The 20,927-nt window shown below is 38.0% G+C and overlaps 1 long non-coding RNA gene across 2 annotated transcripts in view; it reads left to right on the plus strand.

Annotated features, from left to right (window-relative positions):
* The first annotated feature begins 134 nt into the window (after window positions 1-134).
* LOC136247164 (uncharacterized) overlaps window positions 135-20,927 on the plus strand; it is a 37,911-nt gene continuing 17,118 nt past the window's right edge. Inside the window, exon 1 of one of the 2 annotated variants that reach the window (XR_010697135.1) lies at window positions 135-262. This is a non-coding gene — a long non-coding RNA (uncharacterized lncRNA). Of the gene's footprint in view, window positions 263-4,948; window positions 5,075-20,927 lie in introns of those variants that run through there. The other variant, XR_010697136.1, reaches the window with a different exon arrangement.

The following is a 20,927-nucleotide window of genomic DNA, read 5'->3' on the forward strand; positions in this document are numbered from 1 at the left end:
TGGTTGCAAAATGTGTTAGTTCCATGCAATATTTGCTTGTGAAATTGCAATAATTTTCAATTATGTCAGAAAATAATGTAAAATGGATTTTCCCATTGTAGTTTGGATCATGTTTTAAATAACCTATTGGAAAATTTAATTATCTCGTCGGGAAAATCCCAATTTACAAGTTGTTATCCTCAACCAAATTCGCTAAATTTGGTATCATTCTACGCAGCGAAGGATGCTTAATAAGACTCCGACCGTACAAATTGTTAAACAGGTTAGTTTATAGAAATATGTTTAAAAACACTTGTTTTTACGGGAATTCCGAACACGTAAATTTCGCGGTACAAGGCTCCTTTCTAGTTCCCCTTCGTTACTACACAAAGAACTTATATATGAATCGAATCATCTTTCATCAAGGAATCTGATAAACCAAACGTTGTGTCTGTCAACCAAAGTACGCGGAAGTTATGGCGCCTTGTTTAGAGGACGGTGTTATTTTATACGAAACGGGTGTAACCCATTCGGAAATCCGGAATATCTTACACAAGTTTTGATATGTTTACTGTTACTTGTAGTAGTGAAAGCATTCGTTTCACTTACCTGAATTACTTGAAATGGTTATCCAAGCACTTTCATACAGGATAGCACCAGTGTTGCAACTTGTATCAATTCTCTGTACACTCACTCAGGTATTAATGGATCAGCTTGACAACTATCAATGTACATCAGTCACTCTCTTGGGGTAACGTTAAAGGATATTGAGGAGTCATAATATTGTGCATACAGCATTAGAAATGCTTTGGTGTATATAATAACCTGCTTTAAACAACCATTGAAATGTTAATGTACACATTTTGACCTTTGGAAATGTAACACACTGCTACTGCATAAGTTATACTGCATGTTACTTGAATAGACATCACAACCAAATGAATTTTGGGATTTAGCCAATGAGTCTACATATACATGACAAAAAAGGTTGTATACAGGATATGTAAGTAGATACATCATACCTATGGGTAAGGGAGGGTATACTGGATGATGTGTCCTTCTGAACGTGTACATTTTTGCTGACTTATGTAGAGAGAGGCACAAGAAGTGGTATCTGAGTGAGGACAATATCTATAACTGCATGATGTTTCTTTTAATTTCTGTATGTGTGAAACAAAAACAACTTCGTTTCAACATTAAACTTAACTTTCTATAGCTCCTTTGTAATCATTACATAATGAGCCTTATCCGAAATTACGTCACAAACATAAAATGGCCGTTATAGCAATGGCGGATCCAGCATGGGGCATTTGGGGCAAATGCCCCCCCTCCACCTTGTGGAGGAGCCAGCCATGCTTCTGATTAAAATAGCTAGCTACTAAACTTTGTGTCAGGCCAAGATTAGTTTATCAACACATGAAAATATGCACATTTACTAATATTTAATACAAATTCACCTGAAACTAAAAGAAACCAAAGTCAAACTAGCAGTGAAATTGCCACCCAGCACCTTCTTGCGTACTAAGCGCCTCTAAAAAATATTTATCGTGTTGCTGGTTTAAAGACATTCAGAGCCTTTTAAATAACTTTTATGACTTCACAACCATCTAAAAAGGCCAAAATGGCAAAAATCAACTGTGAGACACTACTAAGAGGTGATTATTTGCTGCTTCATATATGCATCACTGAACTAGAGAATCTGGCTTTCTTCAACCATCTACAACTTAGCCTGTTTGTGCCCCTCCCCTTGTTAGCTCCTGGATCAGCCCCTGTGTAGTGTGGGGACGTTCGTAAAATTTGTATGGGTGACTATGGGAAGAAAAAATTTGAACGACGATATCTCAGCTAAGACGGAAAATATCGAGCTCTAACCCGAGCTCTAACCAGCAGGTATGGTTATAAATTAGCTTAGAGAATAGGAATCTAGCGTTGTTTTGAAAATCAGCCGAAAATCGCTTTTACGCACTTATTGTAACGTCTTATAGCCATACCTGCTAGTTAGAGTTCGATATCTTCCTTCTTGGCCGAGATATTTCCGTTCAAAAATTTTCTTCCCATAGTTAGGGTCCGCAATCCGAAAAATCAACTTCTACAAATCAATCCCCCTACCATTGTGGGATGTTCATTGTAGTATCCCATTGCTTGATCCACCATGAAACCGGAGGCACGATTGTTGTCTTCACAGAAATATCATTTTCAGTATCTCACAAGATGCAAGATTTATTTTTAAAATTTCGTGCTCAACACAAAGGACCGGATGAAACTTGCTACTTAGCCAAATCATATCCAGAGTTGTTGCAGTTGAAAACTGCGCACAGAAATAAGTAAATGGTTTGCTGGGTGCCCGGCACAGGGTTGCTTTCTTTGAAAAAACAGACAAAGAAATACAAAGTTTCGAATTCAAACTGCCCTACCACCCAGGGCAAGAGAAGCCAACTCTTCCTCATAGTGTTTCGATACGGTTGGGTGCATAGTCTGTCTATGCTGTTAGTTTGGAAAAGATCTGAGACTTCTCACCATCTGGGTGACGAGCGTAAAAAATTTTTGTAGCATCAAAGAATTGTGTTGCGAATTCTACCCATTTCCAGCGCTTCTGCAGCCACAACAATCACCAATTATAGACTAAAACTATGGCAAAAGATGTCCCTGAACGTTTGGTAATAGCGGTTGTCAATTATTATTTCATCCACAGCTTCCACGCTTCGCTCTAAGCTATGCATCAAGGGAGGCAGCAAAATCGTCCAAATTTGACTTCACCTCTAACGCTCCACAGCAGTTTCAAATCTTCACTAGATCACCCTAGATCACCATTATGCTGCAAAACATCCCAAAACAAACCGAAAAATGCACAAAATCTTTCATTTTTTATTCGAGCTGGGTGGAGCTCCTGGTGAGCTGCTGGTATACTGCATCATATGAAATCACAGAAACATCAACTACTACTACCACCAAACGTTTTGAACCATCATTTATCATCATTCTAAACAAAATTAAGTGACCAGTGTGGCATCAGAAGTACTGGAAAGCACTTTGGTACCATTGAGAGAATCCCTTGAAATGACGCACGAAAATTTTGACGTTCTTCACCCAGATGGTGAGAAGTCTTAGATCCTTTCCAAACTAACAGCATAGACAGACTATACATCCAACCTTAACACATCACTATGAGGAAGAGTTGGCTTTTCTTGTCTTGGCTGGTAGGGCAGTTTGAATTCGAAAATTCGTGTTTCGTTTTCTGCTTTTTGAGAGAAAGCAACCCTGTGCCGGGAACCCAGCGAATCATTTGCTTATTACTGTGCGTACTTTTTAACTACATTAACTCTAGATAATATCTAGCTAAGCAGCAAGTTCTATCCTGTTCTTTGTGTGGAGCCCGAAATTTTAAAAAGAATTTTTTCATCTCACGAAATACTAAAATCGATAGTTCTGTGAAGACAACAACCGTGCCTCCGGTTTCATGGTGGATCTAGCAATGGGATACTACAATGAACATCCCACAATGGTAGGGGGATCGATTTGTGAAAGTTGATTTTTCGGATTGCGGACCCTACCATAGTCACCCATACAAATTTTACGAATTTTCCCACACTACAGCGGCAATTTTTATGTCTGTGACGTAATTTCGGATAAAGCTCATATGCACTATATATCTTGTAGTAAACTCATATGATATTAAGATATGAGTTGAATGTAGCTACGTTGATTATGGTAACAAAATGTCATTCAGCAGTTTTTTATTCATTATACAAGAATAAAGGCTGTGCCTTTACCTATATTTTTGATCATAGTCATCTCATAAACACATCAGTACTATACAGTGTTGGAAGGCAAATTTGTCCCAATATATGTTGCACATGACCAACTCATGTCTAATAAGGTGTACTCCTCCTCCACAAGTACAACACAACATTTGGTGACGTGCTACAAGTACAAGTTAAGGAAAACAAAAGCTCTTTGCTACCTTTTCCACAGATATTACTTTACAATTTTCTCCTTTAATTGAAATGTAAATCTGACAGTGAACACAAATTTATGGTAGAATAGATGCTGCATAAATGCTCCCTTTACATGTGTTTGCTGTTACATGTTTCAGGCGATTCTCCACATGCTGTACTGTTTCAAATCCTTTTTGTTTTGGCTGGGATAAATCCATTTGGTAGCATTGGCTCTATAGGAAGTAATCAACAGCTAAGTTTCCCACCATTTTAGATAGTGTTTTTTAACCATGGGTGGCTTCATAGTGGAAACAAGACGATCACCATCGACGATAAATTCCTCAAACATAAGCTACAGCATAGTTAGGATATATATATATCCTAACTTTTGGTTTTTCATGGTATCATGCCTCTTATATTTTAAATACCTTAATACTTTAATATAAAAGTAACAACAAACGAACAGTAAGTAGTTGAAATCTATGGGCAGTTTGTGGTATCCATGTGTAATGCTATAATTTTAGCCCAACTAATGTATATTGATTGCTTATTGCCGCAAGTCATTTCTTTTTATACAGTGTTCTTAGCACAGTCTTTATCTGCTCTGACTTTTACAGTTCTATATTCCTTGCTCTGTGGTCTATTACAATGCATGATCAGATTGAATTTAAAAAAAGCTACCACTGTTTCATCAAGCTATAGAAGTTATAGTGCAAGTACAATAATGTGAAGTTATGCTACATAATAAATAACTACCTGTACTTCAAAATGAAATGTTTCTAGGAAATCAACCACAAACTTTTGATAGGTTTTCAAAGAAACTATGATCTGTCAACACAGTGGCTTTAACCCAGAACTATTCTGAGGTTTTCAGTTTCAAGATGACTAGATTGCACAACATAATGACACAGTAGTATATAGCTGACTTTTTAATACTAATAATAGTAGTACTTTCAAATTAGCTGACAGTGCATAGACAGTTACATACATGAACATGTACAATACACTGCAAACCTATCATGTAGCTAGATTATGCTTGAAGGCTGACAGTTATTAAAGTACTTAAGTAACTTCTTTACAAAAGTATATATCTATCTCATTTCTCCAATGTTGTGAAGATGAGCCTGATGGAAGATACAGTATAATCAGGAGTTTGGATGGTACTATAGTGTGCTTGTTGTATAGTAACCATGGCTTGGTTGTATTTGAAACAATTAGAAATTTTAAGATGTATTGTGGTGCTGTTAAAAGCAAATCTCTCAGAATACTTTAATTCCATCTTTAATCAAGTTGATTGGTATATAGACATTCAATGCTGGCCTTATCTAGAAACTAAAAGTAATGTTTGGTGTGTTAAAAAATGCTTCTCACAGGTTCTTTTGACAAGTTCAAGTGTTGACTATGTTTAGAATGTTACTAGGAAACCAACCACAAATTTAATGTAACAATTGGTTTTTTGTAAACAATAATTGTTTTGAGGTTTTCAACTATCATGATATAACACAGTGACACTACAATACCACTTTGAAAGTATTCTAATACAGCAGCCAATTTAATAAAACCACAAGTAGCATAAAGAGGAGGGTTGAAGAGAATTGTTCGAAACATAATTTGTGACTAAATTTGACAAAATTAGACTTCCACACTTACCTATAGTTTTATGACTGAGACATTATAGGAATATGCATATATGCCATCAGCTTTAAATTTTGACCTGTCTTTTGTGATGTTTATGCACCAGCCTATTATACTAGCATAATTTTGAGCATAATAGGTGCCTGAAAGCATCAAGCATAATGCTAGCATAACAGGCAAAGTAATTATGTAATATTGTAAGCAAAAATGCATGTCACTGAAAAAGGTAGACATAACAGTTGATGCCACTGATATGGCAGTGGAGTGTAGTTATTTGGCACGATTTTTACTATAGTTCACAATGCAGCCAAATTCTTAATGCACAACAAGCATTAACATTTACATTTAACCAGTTGTTCAAAAGCCAAAGTTTATCATTATCTGTATAACAAAAACATGGGAACTGTAGAAAATTTGAGCATAATTATGAGCATAATAGGCAAAATATTTGAGCACTGTAGCATAGCATAATAGGCAAATTTAAAAGCATAATAGGCTGGTGCCTAGTGATGTTACGAAAACATTGTGTGAAAATTTCAGGTCTATAGTATGTTGGCAGGTAATGTTAGTTAGTAAAAGTCTAAGAATTATACATCATGTGGAAGCCAGGTTTTGTCAAATTCGGTCACATTTAATATTAAAGAAGCAGATGTATGCATATATCAGGAGCGGATCCAGAGTTTGGAAAGAGGGTGGGGGCACCTTGCTGAAAAACAGTTGAAGACCAAAACAATTCGCTGAAAACCAGTTGAAGACCAAAAAAAGGTCACAACAATAATAGCTATAGTTATCCTTTACCAACTATATCACATCTGTTATGTAAAATAAAATCCTATTTATAGCTTCATAGGTAAGCTACACTGCCTCATGAACATTGTGACTGCTTTATTAGAGTAATTGACTGCTCTATTAGAGTATCTCGATCTTGTATCCAATTTCTTGAAGGGGGGGGGGGATTTGCCCCAAATTCCCAATCCTGGATCCGCCATTGTATATAATTGTGAATGCATCAAGTAAAAATCAGACCTTCAGATTATTCAGCTAAAAATGCATTTTAAATCATAATTAACTTATATATTCATGGTCTATTCACTGTAAAAGTGTATGCAAATTGATTGTATACCATGTGCATGTATCAAGTAAATTTAATTTAATAATTGCTTTACAGAATTGGAATTACATACAGTAGAGGCTATAGTGATTACAGAGACATACAATTCTGAAGGACTACCAGTGTCCTGCACTGGTAGCCTAGAGCACTAATTACATGCATACATATATAATAATTACAAATAATTATAATTGGTTGGTGCAGGAGTCTTGGAGTAGCGGGTACAAGGACACAGGTAATGAAAAGTACAGGGGGTATTATCAAAGTTAGCTAAAAAAATGATTCCATAAAAATGCTTTCAACTTTGGTTTGATTACATCTAGTGATTGAGATAGGTAAATTATTGGTAAAGAGTTCCATAATCTTGATAAACGATAAAAATATGAGTTCATGATAGGGTTGATATGAGCTGTCTTGGGATATAACTTTGTGCCAGCAGATCTTGTTGAACCTGTAGTAAAGTTGGTATAGTTCAAGATGTCAAATTTGTCTGATGGATTTTTGATGGATTTGATGAAGAATAATATGTCGGCAATTTCGTAAATGTACATTAGTGGCAACATACCAGTTTGTATTAGCCTTGTTTTATAGTCTGATTGATAGTTTGATAACATGAATTTAGTGGCTCTTCGTTGGACTTTCTCAAGTGATTCAATGTCTTTTAACAGGTATGGCCTCCACAGTGGGGAACAATACAGTAGCTTTGATCTAACTAGAGTGATATACAAAGATTTTCTGGCCTGGGGACAATTGGAGTCCTTGAAGACCCTATGCAATAAGCCAAGAGATTTATAGGCATTAGAAGAAATTATTTCATAGTGTGCTTGCCATGTTAGCGAATTAGTAAAAATAATCCCAAGGTCTTTACAGCTGGAGAATTCATCAATTGAATGACCGTTGACATGATATGTAGAGTTGAATTTGCGATGGTAGCTCATAAACACAAACTTTGAAAGATTAAATAAGAGAAAGTTGTTGATGGACCAGTTGAATAATGAATTGATGTCTTCTTGGAGATGCTCAATGTCTAATGTTGATGTGATTTGTCTGAATAATTTTGTATCGTCAGCAAACTCAAATAGATCTGATGTGACAATTGATGGGAGGTCATTGATAAATATTAAAAAGAGCAAAGGACCCAGAATACTCCCCTGTGGCATGCCGGAGATAACAAGTAAAGTGCCGGATAGGTGGTTGCCCACAGAAACACACTGGGTTCTGTTGTGTAGATAGAAACTAAACCAATTCCATAGGGTTCCAGTGATTCCCATGTTCCAAAGTTTAACTAGGAGTTCATTATGCGGCACACTATCGAAAGCTTTTCGAAAATCAATGTATATAGTATCTATTTCATCTTTTGATGTTATTAGCTGGTTAAAATAGATAAGTAGTTGGTGCAAGGTTGAAGAATTCTTTTGGAACCCAAATTGATATTGTGTGATACAATTAGAAACTGAGTTAATTATCTTATCATAAATTAGTCTTTCTAAAACTTTGGATGTAATGCAAAGAAGTGAAATGGGACGATAGTTTTTAACTGAGGTTTTGTCACCAGACTTTGGTACAGCTGTAATTTTGTGCAACTTCCATTCAGATGGTATGGTTCCACTGGTAATGCTAGCCATGAAAAGGTGGTGAATAGGTATGGCAAGAGCAAAGGCACAATGTTTTAAAACAGTTGGAGGAATGTTGTCTATACCACTGGCCTTGTTGGGATCCAGGTTATTTAAGGCCTCTAGGACTTCTTGTACTGTGAAGTGGATCGAGTCCAAGCATTTACCAGGGACTGGTAGATTCAAAGTGTCGGGTAGATTAAAGTTACTCTGAGAGAATATTGAATGGAAGTACTGGTTGAATAACTCAGCCTTACCGAGGTCTGTGTTCGCTGTGATGGAGTCATTGTGTAGCTCTGGCGGTAGGTTGTGAGATTTCGAGAACTCTTTAATGTATCGGAAAATTTTTGTGTCCTTATTTGTAGTGAAGTTATATATTAAGGTCTGCTCAAATGCAGACTTTGCTGCAATACTAGAAGCTTGAAAAGAGACTTGAGCTTTGGTTAGTCGTTGGAAATTGTTTGGTGTAGGATTCCTGTTGTATTTACGCTGAAGTGTACGAAGACACTTGTGGGAATGACGTAGTTGGGGAGTGAACCAGTTAGGGAATTGTCTACAGTGCAGTTTGACCTTTGGAATAAACAGTTCAATGCCAGCCAGTATGTTACTTCTTAAAATGTACCAAATTTCTTCAACATCAGAAGAATTGTAGATTATAGAGAGGTCGCACTTCGATAGGTACTCTGTTAATCCATTGTAGTCACCTTTAGAAAAATTGAAGAACTCCTTAGTAGATGTAGAATGTGTTGAGAACTTAAAATTAATTGAAAATGTGATTAAATAATGGTCAGATGTAATACATTGGTATTCTGGAGAATGAACAGATAAATGTAAAACGTGTTCAGGACTATTTGTTAACACAAGGTCTAGTATGTTACCACATGTATGGGTTGGGGATTCCACAAGTTGCGTGAAGTTAGATTCAAATATACTATCACAGAAGTTGTTGGAGATCGGTGTTCTGCCAGTGAGAGTTGCCCAGTTTATTTCCAGTAGATTGAAATCGCCAAGAATAAATACAGGGTTGGACAGGGTGGTAGTGGTGGCTAGGTAGTTGGATAGGTCCTTGTGATAGTCAGCAGTGGCATTTGGAGGTGCATATACCATGCAAAAAATGACATCAGAATCATTAAAAGAGACAGAAACGTTTACCACTTCAAGGTTACTGGGACTTGGAATTTGTTTACTAGGTAGATTGTCGCTGATTGCCAGCATAACGCTCCCACCACGTGAGCCTCTGTCCTTTCTAAACATTGTGTAACCCTGAGGTAAGATTTCAAGATCTGCAATGGCTTCGTGCAACCAAGTTTCAGACAGGCCAATAATTTGAAAATCAGATGCATATACAAAACTCTGGAAAAGGGGTAAGTTTTTTGCCAAGCTCCTGCAATTTTGCACGCAGACTTTGGGCCCAGTAGGGCCGAGTCATGCTGAAGAGGTGGAGGCAGCAGTTGAAGTCTCCATGTTGTTGTGGTGTGATGAGGTGCTATCTGTACTTGATGGCTCGTTAGGTCTGAATCCTGCGCTGTCTGCTTGGTCATGTAATTTACCTTTGACATAAATTTTATTGCCTCGAATTTTTATATCAGACTTTGGGGTATTGTCTTGTATTAATGACCAACAAACTTTTAACAAATGAGACTCCGTGACCCTTGCATCACGTGAGAGGTCAGGTTTGATGACAAAAGGTGACTTTAACTGAGATTGCTTGGATAAGATGGAATTGACATCAGATGACCTGTTCAGAGTCACCAGTAGGGGTCTAGGATGCCCTGAGGAGGGATTGTATTTTCCAAGCCTTATAGTATTTCTGATTGAGTGAGGCTGAACAGTGTTGTCAAGGTCTGTAAGAACTTCAGTAGCATGGTTTAAATCTAACTTTTCTCTCTCCATCTTTTTGGTGCCTTTGGAACACTCATCGACACCAAACAGAACAACATTGAATTTCCTAGCTGAGTCGTGCTTAGTAGCAACTACAAGTGAAGGTGGAGCTGAATTTGTATCTGAGCTAGGGGTAGCAGCTTTAACAGCAGGAGATGGATTGCTGCTGGGAGTTGGGTTGACTGGTGGTTGGTCAACTGCTGCTGATGGGGACTGGTTATACTGCTGTTCATTTTCAGTTAAAACACTATAAGCATGCATCCAGTGAATATATTTAGGCATAAAACAGTTTATTTCTCTAAAATGGTTTGTGTATGAAGGCCTGATTTTTACTTGGTGCGTTCACAAGTACAAAATGGTGTAATATAGCTAGATACAGTAGTATTATTAACATGCTTTTTCCTTGTAAATTGTAACCCAAAGTAATACATCAGTTTTGTTGCAATGTAATAACTTCACATTAGCTAAATAAAAACAAGGAAAAGAAATTGTGACCATCTCAGCAAAAATCCGGCCATCAACTTCTGAATTTCGCTTTATTTTTCAACAATATCTGCATGACCCAAGGAATGTTTCTCCAAAATTTCAGTCAATTATGGTGAGTATAGTTTTGGAATTACAGCGATAGAAAGAAGGAAATCGATTTGTACAGTCACTTTACTGACTAAAAATAAACTACAAGCGCTTACATTTGCAGCCATTACTTCCATTTAGATCATCCTACAAAGTTGAGTTTTGGCTTACAACGTTCACCATGGATTGGCACATCAGCCAAGGTATAGTTTTAGCCCTGCAGTCGCTTGCGCATAGGCTATGAAGGCGGTTTTATTGAAGAAACGGTGACGATTTAGTTTACGTTACCGAATCCTTAACACTTAGCTAGGCCTAGGGATGCGGCGATTATGCCAGCATAATTTCGGGCATAATAGGTATGTGTGGAAATCAGGAATTATGCTAGCATTTTGAGGTGATTATAAAGCTTTAACAGTAAGAAAATCTGCAGAATGCACAATTCCGTTAAAAAAGATCGAGATACTCTAATAGAGCAGTCAGAATCTCTAATAGAACAGTCACTGAATATTATTTACTCTAATAAAGCAGTCATATTAAAGTCAAATACTCTAATTCAGCAACCATCTAAAGAATTCAAGACTATTTGAAGCTTAAACATCAATGAAAATAGTCTGATACAGCAATAAACTGGCATTATTAGCCAATTGTGGTTGCATAATTTTGGGAATAATGGGCAATTCTCAAAAGCATAATAGGTAATTTTTTTAGCACTGCTCAAAAGCATAATGCTCAATTTTTGGAGCATAATAGCCTCATTCCTAGCTAGGCCACTCCAAATAACTTCTCTGTTTCCCGTCCTGGACTTTTAGCATATTTGCATGCGGGCGGGCGGGTGGGCGGTCCATTTCCATTATTTTATTATAAGATTGGTAGCTTTTTAAGCCATTATTTACCTGGCACAACCATAAAAAGCTTCATAAAAGCATGCTTATGCTTGTTCCTTCCTTTTTAAGTTGCAAAAATAGCAGTAAGATAGCTAAGGACACTCAATACCAGGACATTGTGAATGATAATGGAGGAGATTTTATTCCTCTTGTATGTGAAATTTTTGTGTTTAATCACCATATGCCCTACCAATTTTAGAATCCATAGCTGACAGAACAACTGTTAGAAACGGTTTACCTCGAAAGTTTGCTAGGCGCCAACTTCTCCAGCAACTGTCTGTGACTTTGTGGAGGTACAATGCGAAAATGATACTCCGCCAGTATTCGCTTACTGCTGAGGATGAATTTCCTGACTTTGACATTAGTTAAGTTAAGTACGTAGCTAGTAATAAGTATATAGTTAGGTAATAAGTAGTAGTATGGTGTAGTTTTCAGTATGTTCTTTCTTTTGGTATGTGTGGATAGTACAGGTGCTTTTGGAACAGTTCTTGATTCGAAATACTGTGTAACGGTTTTAACATAGCTGACAACGAAGCGCAATGGATACTTCACTTTTCGTGTGTGGTGAAGGTTTGGAGCTTTTGGGATCTCCGATTTGGGGAACTGACAACTTTTTCGATCAGTTCTTGTCCTCTCGTTTAGCCAAGGTTACAGCTGCTCAAGACAGCATTGCAGTTTTAGAAGACCCTCAAGTCGAGCTTCATTTACTACGCAGCTGCCTTGGAAGCTGCAAGATCATTCATATTTTGTGCACAGTGCCATTCTGTATATTGCACTCCTTTTTAGAACAGTTTGATTCTAATCTTAAATCTTGCCTAAGTCGCATAATACAATGTAGTCTTCCTAATGATTCTTGGTGCCAAGCCACTTTACCATTTCGCTTGGGGGGTCTGGGCTTGCGCTCATCCTTTTCTTCCGCTGCTGCGGCCTTTTTGGGTTCATGTAATAGTGTTCGTCTCCTGGCTTCTCATCTTCTATCCCAGGACATTCATGATCTAGTGTTTCCAAATGAAGAACATGCTGTCGCTACCTTTGAAAGGTTTATATCTGATATCTTTATTCCCTCTGCTACCTAGCAGGACTTACAGGCTCTGTTAGATCAAAATCAGTATGACCAACTATTTGCTTCTTTCAACATCCGAAACCGTGCTTGACTTACTACTCTCTCTCACTCATCTGGTACTAGCAGTGGATGGCTCAAAGCTATTCCTCAAGTCTCCCTTTCTCTGGCTATTCCTGGTCCTGAGTTTGTTGTTGGCCTTCGTTTGTGGCTCGGAATCCCTCTATTTCCACTTTCCCTATTATGTGTGTGTCTTACTTCCATTGACCAATTTGGTGACCATCTTCTAGAATGTTCTCATGGTCCTATGAGAATTTGTCGCCATGATGCTCTAGTTTACATTGTTTGTCATGCTTTGTCCCAGAGTCACTCAGGAGTTTTGAAGGAACAACGTGTTTCTTATGAAGATAATTCTCACCCAGGTGATGTGTACCACCCTGATTTTCAGCAGGGTCGTCCAGCTTATTTTGATGTGTCTGTTCGTAGCACTACCCAGCCTTCTCACATTTCTTTTTCTTCTTCTTGTGCTGGGGTTAGGGATGCGGCGATTATGCCGGCATGATTTCAAGCATAATAGGTATGTGTGGGAATCAGGAATTATGCTAGCATTGTGAGGTGATTATAAAGCTTTAACAGTAGGAAAATCTGCAGACTGCACAATTCCGTTCAGAAAGATCGAAATACTCTAATAGAGCAGTCAGAAACTCTAATATAACAGACACTGAATATTATTTACTCTAATGAAGCAGTTACATTGAAACGAAATACTCTAATACAGCAACCAGCTAAAGAATTCAAGACTATTGGAAACATAAACATCAATGACAATGGTCTGATACAGCAATAAACTGGTATTACTAGTGGCATAATTTTGGGAATAATGGGCAATTCTCAAAAGCATAATAGGTGATTTTTTTAGCACTGCTCAAAAGCATAATGCTCAATTTTTGGAGCATAATAGCCTCATGCCTAGCTGGGGTAGCTGCTGCAGCTGGTGAGTTAGCCAAGGACCAGAGACATCAAGATGCTGTAGAGGAGGTGGGGTGTGACTTTGTCCCACTTGTTGTAGAAATTTTTGGTTTTTGGTCACCATTTGTGCTTCAAACCCTTCATACCATCGCTGAACGCACCACAGCCAGAAGTGGTGCATCAACCAAACAGGCTTGTAAACATTTGTTACAACAACTTTCAGTTTCTTTATGGACGAACAATGCCTGTATGATTTTACGGTACTGGGCTTTGCAGTGTGAGGACTCTGATTTTCCTTTCCCCAAATCCCTGTTGTAATTAATTGTGTTTGTATTTTAGTTGTAGAGTAATTTGTATTGTAATTGTATTATTTTAAAAAATTATAAATTTTAAAACGGAAAAAAAAAGTATGTACGTGTATTGTAGCCTATTATTGTGAATGATTATTTTTTCTACCTCAAAATAGCAGTTAGTGGCTTTGTGCCGACTTGATAGTACTGCTGACACGTGAGCTGACACTGTTTCAAGATGGCTTTTACTGAACCTGTCAGTATGCAAGAATAACCGGAAAATAACGGAAGAGTACGGAATAATTTAATATTTAGAGCTGATAGTAACCAGATGCAGGTGGTGGGCGGGAAACAGATTTATTTGGAGTGGCCTTAACTTGACCCGCACGTGACATGCAAACCATTGTGGCTACAGAAATGAAGCAAAGATTTTTGAATTCCCCATGAGTAGCTAGGCGAATATGAAGGAATATACGTTTAATCGATTTAACATTTCCTTTCCTGAATAATGGCTCGATTAAAACTTGCGTAAATTTTTTTGAGTGCATAGCTATAGCTGACATGTGTATAGCTAAGGCCAGGCAAACTTGTCTATTGTTTCTCATCCCCGCCCGAATCCCTTGTTACCCCACCGCCTCTAATTTCATTATTGCTGCAATCAATTACTTGCACACGTATTTTGATGCTAAGAACTGAAGACTGGCTAGTATTATACATCACAGCAATTGTTGCTGTGAAGTTTCACATCCAAAGCTTCTTTCTACTACTGAGGAGATATGGATGATTTTATCAGACCATGTAGTGATTTCACAATGCGTGGGAGACCAATTAACTTACAATGCATGGGGTGATCTGTTCAAGTAGTGAAATGGTTAAAACTGAGTGTTTAGACAATGATGCTTGCTGTTTAACTGAAGAAAAGGACCAGGAACTCTTGATTTCACTATCAGAAGTCTCTTTATTCATATGTCTTATATCTTAAATGGTCGGAATGTAAACAAGTGATATGTCACCATTTGTCACACTTAATCACTCACAGAGCTCTATGCATTGCTATAAAAGTTAGTTTGTAATGTATAAGACAGTAAATTCACCATATCTCTGAAACCCTTCAAGATATCAAGCTGAAATTTTAACACAAGGTAAATATGCACCCAGTGCCTCATTTTAACTATAAAAGAGAAAAAAATGATTAGTGTGCCAAAAATGGTGCATGGTTTTCCAAAATTGGGTCTGAAAATCAATTGATTAATTTATAGACCATAAAAGTGTTGGTATTAGCCACAGACATTGTTATGCACATGTTAGTATTGACAGAAGTATCAAGATACACGATAGTGTGTCGTGCGGCCCAAGAAGCCGGCGCGCCACACCGTGAGTATATTGACAGGAAGAAAGAAAACATCACTTTCACACTTTTGTATCTCGGTGATAGCGTATCCGATTGAAACCAAATTTGCTGCAGAGTTGCCCGCCAGCTAGGGGAGTCTACATTCCAAATTTGAAGGAAATCACTCAAGCCATTTCCGAGATATGAGCGGCCAAAATTTCGTTTGTTTTTCTTCGTTTTTTTTTCTTCTTCGTCTTTTCGCACACTTGCAATAATTGCTATAAAACGCAAGCGCGTACTCCGATTGCCTTGAAATTTGGCACAAAGAAGGGGAGTCCAAAGGCGCATCCTAGCATCAAATTTGGTGCAAATCCGATGAATGGTTCAGGCGTTATGACCGATTATTCGCGTAAAACAAGATCGATTTGTTGTCACGCCTACAGGGTAAACCGCTTCATGGAATGAGCTGAAAATTGCTATGTAGATGGAGTAACCATCGTAGGAGTGCCTTTTGGTGGTTTGAAAGGAATCGAGATTGAGACCACGGAGATATGACACAAAAGCCAACCTGTGTCACAATTACGCGATCGATTTTTAGTAATAAAAAAGTATTAGTTTTTACGCCTACTAGGCAAACCGCTAAGAGCAATGAGCTGAAAATCGGTGTATAGCTGGAATAATCTTCATAGAAAGTCCTTGCAGTAGTATAGAAGAATTGGATTACAAACCACAGAGTTATGATTCGAAAGCCAACTCTGTGTAGCAAATGCGACATCAAGATACTCTAATAGAACAGTCACCCTAATAGAGCATCCAGCTAATTTATTTACCCATTATAGAATTCTATTACATTACAAGTTATTCTGTAGGGACTTCAGCTGCAAACAGTTAATTTTATAGACAGTTCAGCAAGAAGCAAGTCACCCTGTGGAGAATTAAGCTACAATTATATCACTGGAGAGATTCAGAACATTACAAGTCACACTGAAGAGAGTTCAGCTATGTACAAGTCATGCACCCTGTAGAGAGTTCACCTACAATTAAATCACTCTCTAGAGAATTTAGCTACACACAAATCATTGTGCAGAGAGTTCAGCTACAAACAAATTATCCTGTAGAGAGATCAGCTACAAACAAAACACTTTGCAGAGAGTTCAGCTACAAACAAATCAATATTTAGAGTGATCAGCAACAAACAAATCAACTTGTAGAGAGTTCAGCTATAAACAAGTCATGCACCCTGTAGAGAGCTCACTTACAATTAAATCACTCTCTAGAGAATTCAGCTACACACAAATCACTGTGTAGAGAGTTCAGCTACAAACAAATTATACTGTAGAGAGATCAGCTACAAACAAAACACTTTGCAGAGAGTTCAGCTACAAACAAATCAATCTTTAGAGCGATCAGCAACAAACAAATCAACTTGTAGAGAGATCAGCTAGAAACAAATCAACCTGCAGAGAGATCAGCTACAAACAAATCAGCCTGTAGAGAGATCAGTTACACACAAATCAACCTGTAGAGAGATAAGCTAGAAACAAATCACCCTGTAGAGAGTTCAGCTAAAATAAATCAACCTGCAGAGAGATCAGCTACAAACATATCACCTTATAGACAGTTCAGCTACAAACAAATTACCCTGTAGAGAGATCGACTACAAACAAATCAACTTGCAGAGAGATCAGCTACACACAGATCAACTTGTAGAGAGATCAGCTAGAAACAAATCACCCTGTAGAGAGTTCAGCTAAAACAAATCAACCTGCAGAGAGATCAGCTACAAACATATCACCTTATAGACAGTTCAGCTACAAACAAATTACCCTGTAGAGAGATCGACTACAAACAAATCAACTTGCAGAGAGATCAGCTACACACAAATCAACTTGTAGAGAGATCAGCTAGAAACAAATCATCCTGTAGAGAGTTCAGCTACAAAAAAATCAATGTGCAGAGAGATCAACTACAAACAAATCACCCTGTAGAGAGATCATCTAGGAACTAGACACAATGTAAGGAGTTCAGCTACAAGCAATACACCCTGTTGAGATTTCAGCTACAAACAAATCAACCTGTAGAGCGATCAGCTAGAAACAAATCACCCTGAAGAGAGGTCAGCTACAAAAAATCACCCTGTAGAGAGATCAGCTAGAAACAAATCACCCTGTAGAGACTTCAGCTACAAACTAATCAGTGCTGGTCACTGTAAAGTGCTAATAATAATAATAAAAATAATAAATCAACCTGCAGAGAGGTCAGCTACAAACAAATCACCCTGTAGAGAGATCAGCTAGAGACTAGACACAATGTAAGGAGTTCAGCTACAAGCAAATCACCCTTTAGAGAGTTCAGCTACAAACAAATCACCCTGTAGAGAGTTCAGCTAAAACAAATCAACATGCAGAGAGATCAGCTACAAACAAATCACCTTATAGACAGTTCAGCTACAAACAGATTACCCTGTAGAGAGATCGACTACAAACAAATCAACTTGCAGAGAGATCAGCTACAAAAAAATCACCCTGTAGAGAGATCAGCTAGAAACAAATCACCCTGTAGAGACTTCTGCTACAAATAAATCAACCTGCAGAGTGATCAGCTACAAACAAATCACCCTGTAGAGAGATCAGCTAGAGACTAGACACGATGTAAGGAGTTCAGCTACAAGCAAATCACCCTTTAGAGAGTTCAGCTACAAACAAATCAACCTGCAGAGAGATCAAATCACCTCATAGAGAGTTCAGCTACAAACAAATTGCCCTGTAGAGAGATCAGTTACAAACAAATCAACCTGCAGAGAGATCAGCTACACACAAATCAACTTGTAGAGAGATCAGCTACAAACAAATCACACTGTGGAGATCAGCTAGAAACTAGACACAATGTAAGGAGTTCAGCTACAAGCAAATCACCTTGTAGAGATTTCAGCTGCAAACAAATCACCCTGTAGAGAGATCAGCTAGAAACTAGACACCATGTAAAGAGTTCAGCTATAGAAGAGGTCACCTTATAGAGAATTCAGCTACAAAGAAACCATCATGTAGAGAGTTCAGCTGCAAACAAATCACTCTGTATAGAGTTCAGCTAGAAAAAGTCACCTTGTAGAGAATTCAGCTACAAAGAAACTGCCATGTAGAGAGTTCAGCCTCAAACAAATTACCGTGTAGAAAATTCAACAACAAACAAATCGCTCTGTAGAGGAATCAGCTAGAACAAGTTACCTTGTAGAGAATTCAGCTACAAAGAAACCATCATGTAGAGAGTTCAGCTACAAAGAAAGCACCATGTAGAGAGTTTAGCTGCAAACAAATCAACTGTAGAGAGTTCAGCTAGAAACAAATCACCCTGTAGAGAGATCAGCTAGAAGAGGTCACCTTGGAGAGAGTTCAGCTACTAAGAAATCACCACCTAAAGAGTTCAGCTACAAAGAAATCACCCTGTAGAGAGTTCAGCTAGAAGAAGTCACCTTGTAGAGAGCTCAGCTACAAAGAAACCATCATGTAGAGAGTTCAGCTGCAAACAAATCACTTTGTATAGAGTTCAGCCAGAAAAAGTCACCTTGTAGAGAATTCAGCTACAAAGAAACCACCATATAGAGAGTTCAGCCTCAAACAAATTACCGTGTAGAGAATTCAACAACAAACAAATTGCCCTATAGAGGGTCTAAGAGGGATCAGCTAGAAGAAGTTACCTTGTAGAGAGTTCAGCTACAAAGAAACCATCATGTAGAGAGTTCAGCTACAAAGAAAGCACCATGTAGAGAGTTTAGCTGCAAACAAATCACCTGTAGAGAGTTCAGCTAGAAACAAATCACCCTGTAGAGAGATCAGTTGGAAGAGGTAACCTTGTAGAGAGTTCAGCTACAAAGAAATCACCACCTAAGGAGTTCAGCTGCAAACAAATCACCCTTTAGAGAGATCAGCTAAAAGAAGTCATCTTGTAGAGAGTTCAGCTACTAAGAAACCATCATGTAGAGAGTTCATCTAGAAGAAGTCACCTTTTGTAGAGAGTTCAGCTACAAAGAAAGCACCATGTAGAGAGTTTAGCAGCAAACAAATCACCTGTAGAGAGTTCAGCTAGAAACAAATCACCCCGTAGAGAGATCAGCTGGACGAAGTCACCTTGTAGAGAGTTCAGCTACAAAGAAACTATCATGTAGAGAGTTCAGCCACAAAGAAACCACCATGTAGAGAGTTTAGCTGCAAACAAATCACCTGTAGAGAGTTCAGCTAGAAACAAATCACCCTGTAGAGAGATCAGTTGGAAGAGGTAACGTTGTAGAGAGTTCAGCTACAAAGAAATCACCACCTAAAGAGTTCAGCTGCAAACAAATCACCCTGTAGAGGGATCAGCTAAAAGAAGTCACCTTGTAGAGAGTTCAGCTACAAAGAAACCATCATGTAGAGAGTTCAGCTAGAAGAAGTCACCTTTTGTAGAGAGTTCAGCTACAAAGAAAGCACCATGTAGAGAGTTTAGCAGCAAACAAATCACCTGTAGAGAGTTCAGCTAGAAATAAATCACCCTGTAGAGAGATCAGCTAGAAGAGGTCACCTTGTAGAGAGTTCAGCTACAAATAAATCATCATGTGGTGAGTTCAGCTACAAAGAAATCACCCTGTAGAGAGTTCAGCTAGAAAAAGTCACCTTGTAGAGAGTTCAGCTACAAAGAAACCATCATGTAGAGAGTTCAGCTACAAAGAAACCACCATGGATGTAGAGAGTTTAGCTGCAAACAAATCACCTGTAGAGAGTTCAGCTAGAAGACGTCACTTTGTAGAGAGTTCAGCTACAAAGAAACCATCATGTAGAGAGCTCAGCTACAAAGAAAGCACCATGTAGAGAGTTTAGCTGCAAACAAATCACCTGTAGAGAGTTCAGCTAGAAACAAATCACCCTGTAGAGAGTTCAGCTAGAAGAAGTCACCTTGTAGAGAGTTCAGCTACAAAGAAACCATCATGTAGAGAGTTCAGCTACAAAGAAACCACCATGGATGTAGAGAGTTTAGCTGCAAACAAATAACCTGTAGAGAGTTCAGCTAGAAACAAATCACCCAGTAGAGAAATCAGCTAGAAGAATTTATCTTGTAGAGAGTTCAGCTACAAAGAAACCATCCTGTATATAGTTCAGTAATATTTTAAGTCACCCAGTAGAGAGATCAGCTGCTAAAAAATATCCTGTGGGGAATAATGAGCATGTAATAAATATATGTATATAATTGGTATAATTACTAATAAAATCAAAAATAATTGAAGTATTAAAAATCTTCTATAAGTTCTTTTCTTCTTCCTGTGGTAAAGAAAAAAACACATGGGTTAAAAAAGCCCCAAAGCCAGCCATAGGCTGCGGCCCCCAAAAAGGCCATGGTGAAAAAAGATGTGAAATCCAAGGTGGCGGCCAAGAAATGGCTGTGATGGTAGGTTAATGGTAAAAATTTTAATAACGACAATTCAGGTGAATTTTTTGCCACATGGTCTTGGCATCAAATTCACCTGAATTGTCGTTATTAAAATTTTTACTATTAACCTACCATCACAGCCATTTCTTGGCCGCCACCTTGGATTTCACATCTTTTATCACCATGGCCTTTTTGGGGGCCGCACCTTTTTTTTACAGCTTGGCTGTTTTTGATTAGATATGTATATACCTGTATGTAAGTATGTATGGT

Source organism: Dysidea avara, chromosome 2 (assembly GCF_963678975.1).
Source record: "Dysidea avara chromosome 2, odDysAvar1.4, whole genome shotgun sequence".
Classification (NCBI taxonomy): domain Eukaryota; kingdom Metazoa; phylum Porifera; class Demospongiae; order Dictyoceratida; family Dysideidae; genus Dysidea; species Dysidea avara.